Genomic DNA, 10,980 nt, shown 5'->3' with positions numbered 1-10,980 from the left:
TCCATAGCTAATCCATGGCTTTAAAGAAAAGTATGATGGGGGTAGGGGGAGGTTCACCTAAAAATTTCTTCTTGTTTCCTTAGAAATAAAGATACTCCTACCTTTTAACCAGAAACAGAAACCAGTACGTGTTAGTGATGGTTTATATTACAGCGTAGGGTAGGTGACGTACAATTTACTCCTTGCAGCCTTGTAAAATGACTAAGTGTGCTCCAGTAACATCAGCCATTTCCCCAAAGGGAGAAAAATGACATAATGTACTCTTTCAAGAAAAATAAAAAGGAATAAATGCTGCCTTGCATTCTAGTAATTGAAAAATAGCTTCATTGCTGCCACTGCCACTGGAAATTCCACATCATCTGTCTAAAGTAGAGACTGCTATTGTTACGTATTAAAGTAGCATTTAGTATAAATGGAGTTGGTTATAGGCAGCAACTGTTTGTAATCAAACTTTCCTAAAGATTTTGGGTCAGTGAACTGAAGATAACCACATACATACAATGAATGGGATGGGCGCTAAAGATGTATGATCCATCTTGGTCAAAGCTCTCCTTCCTCGGTTTGCATTAGCATCATGGACTTTAATATAAATGCAGTACCATTATCAGGCTATCGATACATTTTACAAATAGTTCTGAATACTTTATGGTTTAGAAATAATCTTCCAAGAAAGTATCACCTCTAGTAATTTACTGCTGCTACAACAAAGTCCTCCATCCCCTAAGCTGGAGGGAGCTACAAAGAGCTGGCTTTCTCTGTGAGTGAGAAACACTAGTTTGGAACAGATAAACATTTTAAAGTACCGTGAGTCTGACAGTCTGCTTTCTTGCCCTGGAGTGTCCAGAGCCAATCAATTACGTAGTCTCACCAAGCAAGGAAAAATGGAATTTTTAATCATTTTTATAGATGAAGGCTTCCTTCCATGACACCTATGTGTACTTGATGAATTATTCTTATAATTAGTTTCGTGAATTTGTTCTACGAAAGTTCTAATTTTATGGGGGTATTGATCTAGGAAGAGTGGCAGGCAGAACTCACTCCCAAGAGGTCATCATTTTAAATGAAAATTCTTGCTCTATGATCCAAAAAGAAAAAAAAAAAAGATTTTTTGAAACTTCTCATTGGGAACAACTTTTAAAGACTTTGGTGCCATGTTCTTTTCACCAGCAGCAATGGTGGAGCACAATTTTCCGTGAATAGTCGATTTGATTTTTGAGGACCTACATAACAGAAGAATGCCACTCAGTTAGGGGTATACCTTGCTAGAACACTTGTGGATGGAAAGAAGGTTCATACGGCATGGCCTGCAACAGTGGAATAAGACGTGTTTCATGACATGACAGGATCTACCGAAAAATTTTATTTTACCATGAGCAATGCACGTGGGTATTTCCTGTTTGGTTCCATTTTCTTAAAATACTTGTTTCAACTAATAGAATGGATTTCCCAGCCCACAAATTGGTCACAACCTGCAACTGGAAAAGCACTAGTCTAGAAGAAATCATTAAAACACAAAGAGAACTAATCTATTCTGAATAAAAAATTAGCAGGAATTTGGAGGTGAAAGGGAGGAGTGGGGAAAATGAGTGAAAAGAGAGGTAATGATTGAAGGACATGGTGGGAGGTTGGACGCTGGAGAAACTGGCCAGGGAGAAATCTTGGGTGACAAAATGCATGAAGCGGGAAGGGTATAGCTCAGTGGCATAGCACGTGCTTAGCATGCACGAGGTCTTGGGTTCAATCCCCAGTACCTCCATTAAAAATGAATACACAAATAAATATACCTAATTACCTCTCCCCTTAAAAAAATCTTTTTATGCATGAGGACTTCTAAATTGAGGGTTAATAGATTGTCTTAAAGTGTCTAGGGACAGCAGTGTAAATAACCACCCCCATTGCTACAAATCATCATTAAAATTGTGCTGCATTTTACAATGTTTTGTTAGTTGCATTTTGGAGAGACGAATGAGAGTGAAATGTGCATAAGGAAGAACAAAGAGCCTGCAAAACACGGCAAGATCGTTCAGAGACTGACCTAGTTCAGTGAAGTGACTCAGCCAGCAGAGATCAACAACTTCCTCCCTCCCCTAACCCTCCTCTGCAAAAATAAAATAATAACAACAAAACCCTCAGAGATATTTTAAGGACACTGGATGTCTTAGGACTTGCAGAATGGAGACAAGTCTATTTTATTTGAGTCATAAAGGCTAGGATGATTGCAGATAGGATCAAGGTTGCACATCCACAATTTTATTCAGAGTCAAGTCAGGTGATTGAGGAAAGTTGCCAAGCTGGGTATTTCTGTCTGAAGGAAAGAGTTTCACAGGAAGCATGCTGTCTGCTGAGCTCTGTTACAGTGAGAGCATCAAATATGGGGGCTTTGGTCACTCTCTTTGCTTTGCATAGATCTTCTTAAATACTTCATAACCCAATGCCCGGTCTGCTCTTGTGAAGACAAAGTCTGCAGAGCAGAGCCTTTGAGGTCAAAGAAACAAATCAACTCCGTCTTCACTTGTTTTAACATATGGACTTTCTTGTGTGTCAGGTGTTTGGCTTTGACACTTGGTTTCTTGGTCAGAGCAGAAAGAATCTGTTCTATTCAATATTTATTCTTGCCTTTCCTGGCCCCTGTGTTAGTTTAACCCAACCAGATGTCAAGTTCCTAAATCAGTCTTGACCCAAGTGGGCCAGAGATCAGTAGGCTTTCATTGACTCACTGGTGCCACCTGAAAATGCTCTCATTGCTAATAAATCAGCATCCGGGGGTGGGGGTGGGGGGTGAGCCAAGGCCACCCGCCTGCTCACTGCACGCTGGCATCAGGTGACCTCTGTTCTTTGTCCAAGTCCATCTGATGAGGCTTCTGCCTAAATTCTTAGCAGACATTATCACAAACTCCAGTCAGCTTGACTTTGACACTAAGCCCCCTCTAGCCACTGAATCCTCTCTCTTGTATCCCCTGCACTGCAGGCAAAAATCCTGATCAACTGTGTGGATACACACACACCTAACTGACTCAGTTTGACACTCTTCCCAAGACCCTGGGGGTCCAGCTGCCATGTCCCATGTGGGGAGCAGGGCTTCCAAAAGACCAGCATTCATCCAGATCAGATCCAGACCTAATTCTTCTGCACCACCCCGACTCCCAACCATCCCTGGGCTGGCCCAGGGCTCCACTTCACCCCACCTTCCTCCTCTCACTCACTGTCCAGAGCAGGGGCCTCATGAAACCCATCCTGTGCCTAAACTCACCAGCAGATTCAGTCAACACGGGGCCATTCCGTCTGCTTTTTGAAAAGGGCAAGTATGTTTCGACCCTTTCTGTTTCTCTCCCAAGACATGGTAGGATTGTCATAGAAATGTTTCTTATGTTCATAATTTTCTTTCAGACCAAGCCTGTCTGTTCACCTGACTCTTCAACAATTTGAAAGCTGTCTGTTGGAGAAATTCTGGGAAGCTGCCTCAGTCTTCATTATAGACACCCACCCTTCCCCGTGAAACCCCCTCACTCATCCAATGCTCTAGCTCTTGGCTTGGCTTCCTGAATGTTCCCTCTACTCAGAGATTTTTCTTTTGCACTTTAGTGTATATTCTTTGCTCTAAAGAATAGTGATTTATTTTTATATTTATTTTTATGCTGGCATGAAATGACACATATAAAGAAACATTGTAGAAGATGCCAACACTGCAAACCCAAGCATGCGCTGCCCACCGATGATGTGACTCATACTCCACTGGCGGGAGGAGCCACATCTTTCCTTGATCATAGCTTATCCATCTTTTTAAAACTCAAGGATATTTAAATTAATTTTGATCTAACAAATTTAGTATCCTCTAACACCCCTGGAGATTATTGGTAATGCCTTGGAGTAATACCACAAAAAAGGACATGACAATTGATTCTCAATCATGTCACCAACTTACAGACACACAAGTCTGAATGTTCATAGAGTGGCTGTTTCAGAATCACAGATCTTTCTGTATTTCGGATCCCACAGATAAGCTTGCACTCAAGATACCCTTTTCCTCCACGGAAGTTCCTTACCAATCATTTAATGAGGCAACAATTCTGGTTTTGTTTGAAGTCAGAATGGTGAGTTCTAAACTTCTTAAATTCTTTAACAAAAGGGAATATTAATATCTTAAGATTTCTTCTCTAAGTGGAGAAAGAAAGCCAAATATCATATGTGATGGTAAAACACGCTTCTCTCAAAACTTCCTTGTACTATTAAAGAGGCACTTTACTGTCAATCTCATTTTAATTTTCTTCCATGACAGCAGAATAGCTCTCAAATATATTTTTGCTGGAGCCCCTGCTGTTTGCACACGCTGTGTCTTCTCGCGACACCGGGTCCGTTTGGGTGAAGGCGACAGAAGTCAGTGCAAAGAATCATTCAAAAAACAACAAGCAGCAGAATCTTTGGGGCTCATGTTGTCTGCAATCCATCTGTCAGACCCACTTTACCTTCCTGATCTGTGTGTTGTTGACTTTGTCACAGAAAATTAGCTTAAGTAATTTCGAAACTTATTCCTGGATTTCAAGAACAGATGACAGATTTTTATATGAATGCAAGATGACTGGGGAATTCTACAGAGCTCTAAATGCATCATGAATTGAGAGTTTTTTGTTCCCCTCCCTTTCCTCTTGCAGGAAACTGCAGCTCAGGAAAGCCTGACCTAAAAGCAAAGGAGCAGGAGACATTTGCACGCGTAGGAGGGTGCCCCCCGAGCTGCCCTCTCTCCCCAGAGAGGAGTCCGGATTAGGATTCCTTCTGCTGCTGCTGGGACAGAGAAAGGCAGGAGGTGGGAAGGAGCGAGTGTTCCTCCCCTCCATGCAAATAAAATACAGCAAGATGCAGGTTAAAATTACTATCCAGAGAAAGTTTTAACAGTTTCAGATGTTACGGCTGGCTGCTCAGAAAGTTCCCATGAGGTTGTGTTTACCTTGATGAATTCACTCCAGCCCAAGGTCTGGTCTCAGGCTTGCAGGTTAAGAAACCTGATTTTACTGAGCACGCTGGACATAGCTCTGCCATCCCTCAGAGACAGACTTGCCTTAATCAAGTTCATGGAGCCCGAATGCCTGTTTATTATTCTATAATGAGAAGCAAGCATAAGGGAGGCCACGTTATCCGAGGGTTTCATGGCGAGCATGGAAGCAGAACACAGGAGCGAGGCGATCTTAAAAAGAATCGCCCAGTGAACGATGCTTCAGACCCTCCCACCAGCCCCAGGAACAGATCTGCCAGTGAATCCAGGTCAGTTTATTGTGCTGAGGTCTCCTCCTCCCTGGGTGCCGTGTGGACATCACAGCGTTGATTCGGGAGGGAATTCCTTCTGTCTCAGCTTTCCGATTGGCCAGCCCCTTGGCTCACATGTATATAGAGTGCGTACCTTGGCTTCTAGCTCGTTCACGACCACAGCAAGTTAGCCCAACCCGTGTTCAACTCTCAAGCCCCTGAGATGATGGGACAGACGCCCTCTGCGTGCATGGGGCTTACTTGCTGTGGCTCCCAGGTACCCACTATGTCAATGAACAAACCCACTGATCAGTAATGAGCACCTACTGTGTTCCTGGAATCTTACTTGGTGGGATGATGCATACAAGGGACAAGTAAAGGTCTCCTGCCCCCCAAATGCTCTTGTCTGTCTCTGAAGGGCAAACCACCACATGCCAACAAATTTAAACCACAAATGGCAGCATAAAACCTCAAATGCTAGAAAGAGCTTTAAATATGGAGGAATTACTTTTTGGGTGAAGATAGGAGTGGCTTCATAGAGAAAGTAGGACAGAGCTAGAATTTGAAGGGTGAGTTAAAAAAAAATAATAGGAAGCAATTTTTTGGTCTGGAAGAGTAGCATAAGCCAAGGAAATAATGTGGAAATTAGTACAAAAGTCTGGACAGTATTGGAACATAGTAGGCAACTCAGAAAACATATATTGATGAAATGAATGTAGTTAAGGGTGCATGGTTGGAACAGCATAAGAAATAAGATTCATTTAGTAATTTGGGGAAAAGTAGCCTAAGGCTTGAAAGCCAGAAAGTGTAACGCAGGCTTGATATCTTATTAGAATACAAAAAGCACTGGCGATCCACCGAGAATAATTACTCTCCAAATTCCTGTTTTTCTTTTCCAATTAAAAGCCAAGCATTTTTATTGTGGCATAATTCCATCTGCAGAAGTGCTACTCAAAACTCACAGTGCTTAGTAGGAAATTTGCAGACAAATTACTTGAAATGATCCAAGTAGAGAGTTTTATATAATAACCATTCACCTACAGCATTCTCTACAATTGTTTTTAAATTCAAAAGCTTTTTCCCACTTTAAAATTCTAAGGGTGGGGAAGACCCATTTATCCTCATTTTTCCCCTTTCCCTTTCTTTCTACATTTCTTGTTCATTGATCCATTCAACACATAGTTAGTGCTCCTCATTTTTCAGCCTGTGCTGAGAACACAGTGAGTGCAGAAAACTGACAAGATGCCCACCTAGAGGAGAAGACAGAAAGGGAGAGGGAAGGAAATAAGGGATGCCTGAGAGCAAAACTGTGCAACAGATGCAAAATACAGGAAGAGACGAAGGGCAGAGGATGAGAGGAGGGCAAACGCTCAGACACGGGCCCTCAGGAGGGTCCTCTGAAGGGGGGATGTCAGAGTCAAGAGCTGCAGGATGGAAGGAGCCATCTGTGTGCGTGCGTGTGTGAGTGTAATTCTGTGCATGACATCTGTGTCCACGTACCTGTGCGTGCACACACACACCTGGCAGGGCGTGTTGGGGAGAGCCGGTGTTCCATGCTGAATATGTGGTACATGGGGCAGCCCTTGGACAGAGGAGTCCTCGGCCTGTGTGCACACCCTGAGAGGAGAGCAGTTTGCCTAGAGGGTGTGGGGTTGGAGGCTGGGGGCATGGGAGCTCAGTGTGGTACCCTAGACACAGCTCACAATGCACATCCCAGACTGCGTTTAGAGCTTAGTCAAAGGATGAGCAGGACTGTGAGAGATGTCTGCTCTCAAAGATGACCCTGTTTTGAGTTGGAGGGAAGGTCTGAAGGACGGAGAGCAGAAAGCAGAGGCACAGGCGTGGTAGGGAGGGCTGGTGCCGTCACCCCGGGGTGCACAATGGTGGCTTAGCCCGGTAGTCGTGCTTGGCAGTGAGGGGGGTTGTTTCAAACATACTTTGGAGGTAGAAAAGATGAGACACACTGATGGACCAAAGCTCAGGAGAGAGGACAAGGAGAAGACAAGAACCCCTGCTCCTCTCTCTCCCTGCCTCCTTCCGGCATAAATCCCACGGTCTGTTCATGAATTTCATTATAGTACATATTTCATGGTGCCATCTCCCCGCCTAAGGTCGAACAGCAGCAAACCCCAAACAAATAAGCATTCCTATTTCAGACAGTGCTAGAAATAAGAAGTAGAAATATCTGAAATACAATGCTTAAATGACGCTTTCAATCGTGTAAGAAAGAAGAGCAGGAGGTAAAGGCGTTCCATCCATTTGTCATCAAACAGGAAACTGCGATTATAAGACAGTCCCACCTTTGAATGCACAGACTGGTTTATGAGGAGAAACAGGACAGAAGTTTTTAAATGTTTTCTCAAAACCACCTTTAGAAATAGGCTTCTCCCCCTTGCCAATTAGTAGCCAGTTGAAAAATGAAGCCTGCAAGTTCCTTCATCTCCTGAGTCTTTGCCACAGTCAATACCAGAAAGGCTTGTTCAATTTCAAGTCTGATCATTAAGTTAGCAGTGACTTAAGAGAAATAATTGTGCGCAGAGCTCCCTAACATCCTGCATTCTAAATCATCATCATGGCTCAAACGGATGCTGATCCAAGCACAAAAATCCCTCTTATATTTGCACTTCTGAATTAGAAGTGTCTGCCTGAATATTATTTTGTACATGAATGTTAGTAACACAAGTCAAACTTCTTCTCTTCCCCATTATTTTTGTGTTGTTCTTCTCTCATTTTTAGCAACCACTATGAGGCTGGTTACCTTTAGACAGAGTTGCACAAGAAATGTGTCTTAAAAGTTTACTTTTTGTTCAGGAACCGTATTTGTCTGGGAGAAAAATGTCAGAAATTCAGAATATCTGAAAAGCACACCTGGGTCACTTCTACATAAAGCAAACAGAGGAAATGGTGCTTCCATCCCTGCAGTGGTAGCAGCTGTACCTCGGTCTGACTTCCTGTTTAAACGGGCTTCAAAGCCAGGCGCAGAGCAGAAAGGAGACTTGAATTGTGTCCCCCACCCTAAAAATTCTTACATTTAAGTCCTCACCTCCAGTACCTTAGATGTGACCTTATTTGAAAACAGAGTCACCAGAGACGAAATTAGTTCAGACAAGGTCATGATGGAGTAGAGGGGTCCTCTAATCTAGCATAATCGGTGCCCTTATACAAGCCACACACACAGGGTGAACACCACGTGGAGGTGAGAGTTACGCTGACACAAACCCAGGAAGCACCAGAAGCTGGGAGGGATGGCTAGTCTTCGGAGGGGCTGTGTGGCACTTTGCTATGACAGCCCTGGAAATCTAACACAAGGACCTTGCACGTATCGCCCAGCACTGCCTTCTATGTTCTTCATTGAAAGATCCCTTTTTTCACTACTCTGTTTTCTGCTTACTCACCAACACCTTTCCCAACTCAGAAGCGCCTCCTTGCCTCACTGGGGCTTCTCCAACCCGAGTGCATGTTAGAAACTTCCGGGTGACTCTCAGGGTCAGCCTGGGTAGAAGTCACTGTACGTCTTCCCAGAAGCCTGAAAAGTCAACTGCGTGACCACACAGGGTAGATCACCTGGGCAAAGCCATCAACCCAGAGATGGACCCTGGGCCTCCTTGTTAGAAAGAGGGGTGGAACTAATGCAATAATTTGAGTGGAAATCCTGGTAGGATTTCCAGATTCACCTAAGTTCTATTCACTCTAGGATTCGGGAATGATGAGACAATGGGTGGGATGGGACCTTCGGAAGATCGCTGACAAGATGAACCAAAAAAATGTCCTGAGCTCCGTGGGGACAAGGGAGGATCATATTGGAGAGAGTTAAGTTAAATGTGTTTGGTAACATTGGAGTGACCTTGTATTGAAAAGGACTATTTCAAGCTCAGTAGAAGTTCTGCTAAGTAGTGAGTGTTCTAACCCTTCACCCATGGATTCATGGACAAAAGTATAAAACATGAGAATAAAAATTAAAGTGTCTGTGACACTGAGAGTTCAAGTGCCAACAGCACTGATACCAGCAGTCAGGAATGAGAGCCTGCGCTCCCGGCAGAAGACCGCATCCTGATGAAGGGCACAGTGAGCCTCGCTGCAGGCTTCTGGGAGCTGCGTCTGCAGCATCCTCCATCAGCCACACCAGCAGGACCACCCAGCAAATCCCACAAGGAGCGGGCAAACCATGGTGCCACGTGGCAAGAAGAACTGTGTTCAAAGCACATGAGAAACATCTCGGAACTAACTTAACTTCTCCAGAGGAATTCAAGGAGGGGCTATGAGCAGGGCGGAGCTGTGGGGGAGAAACCGGAAAAAATATACGTATTTGTGATTCTTGGCATACTGATTTTATTCCCAGGAAAGGGACACAGCTTTCTTCCTCACTGTTGCTGACATTAATGGAGAGACATAGCTCAGTGTCACTCACAATAAACCCAAATCGAATTAGGAGTACGCGTGAGGGCTCTGATTATCTGGGATGCCTTAACTAGTGGGCTCATGCATTATTATTTAAAAATCAATTTCATGAATGAATGCCTATTTTGTTAACACTCTTGCCTTTTCAAGGGAAGAAAATATACAAATATATGATTGATATGCTTCAAGAGTCCTTACAACTCAGTCCAAATTACCACAGAAAAGACGGGCACAGAAGAGGAGAGAGATAAATGGAATCAAAGCTCTGAGAAGAAACACGGTGTAATGCTATCAAGACCAAGAGACCCAACCAGTAAAACCAGGGGGAAAAAAAACCTAGCCCATTAAAAAATGTCTAAAAGCCATACAATATACTTCCAACTTCTCTAACAAAGAAAAACATTTGCCTTTTATTAAGAATTACTCGTTATGATACTAGAAAAATTGAATCTCACAGGAAGTTGCTCAAGATTAAGTAAATTATTTTAAAAACTATGAAAAGACATGAAAACTCTTGAATTCCATCTGGTCCCTTGCTCTTGTCAAAGCACTAGCTTGTGATTATGTTTGCAACCCCTCTGAACCCCCAAAAGCCCTAAATCAGTACAAGGTCATTGACAGCCCTCCCTTCTAAGCACATGAATCTCCTTTTTTTAGCCCCAAGGACTCCAAATTTTTCCTCGTATTTCCCATCATAAATTCTGTCACCATCTGTCACCGATGCCCTACTTACAAGGCTAAATGCTGAACTGTTGGCTTAAGGTCTTCTGACTGAGAAATGGGTGTGTGTTTCTCATTTCTGACCCACTGGGTTTGGACACAGTGTCCCTGTGAGGAAACACTGGCTTCCAGGTCTGACTGGGCTTTTACAGCTGCCGAAGGGTGTGGGACCCAGTTTCACCCCATGGGGATGAAGGGGCAGGAGAAGGGAATGCCACTCAGCAAGGACTGGGATGTCCCCAGCTGCACGTGTGGTGTTGGTGGAAGGGGGAACTATTGAACAGGAAGGCACAGACACACTATAGAGTGAGCAGAACCCCCAGGATTACGCTGGGATCAAAACTCTACACTAACCAATCAGAATATCAGCCCACGAGATGTGATATAGAGGAGGAACGTGTCAACAAGTTAACCATTGTGTTCAGACTTCCTTAAACAAGGAAGGAAGGAAGGAAGGGAGGGAGATAGGAAGAGAGAGAGAGAGAGAAGACGGAGAGGAAGGGAGAAATTAACGAATAAAAGAACGAAGGAGGAAGGGAGAAAGAAAGAAAGAAAGAAAGAAAGAAAGAAAGAACAATAAGAAAGAAAGAAAGAAAGAAAGAGAAGATAAAGAACGAACAAGAA

The sequence above is a fragment of the Camelus ferus genome, chromosome 35, assembly GCF_009834535.1.
Source record: "Camelus ferus isolate YT-003-E chromosome 35, BCGSAC_Cfer_1.0, whole genome shotgun sequence".
Taxonomy (NCBI): Eukaryota; Metazoa; Chordata; class Mammalia; order Artiodactyla; family Camelidae; genus Camelus; species Camelus ferus.
The sequence above is the reverse complement of the archived record's forward strand: the minus strand, read 5'-3'. Positions refer to the sequence as shown.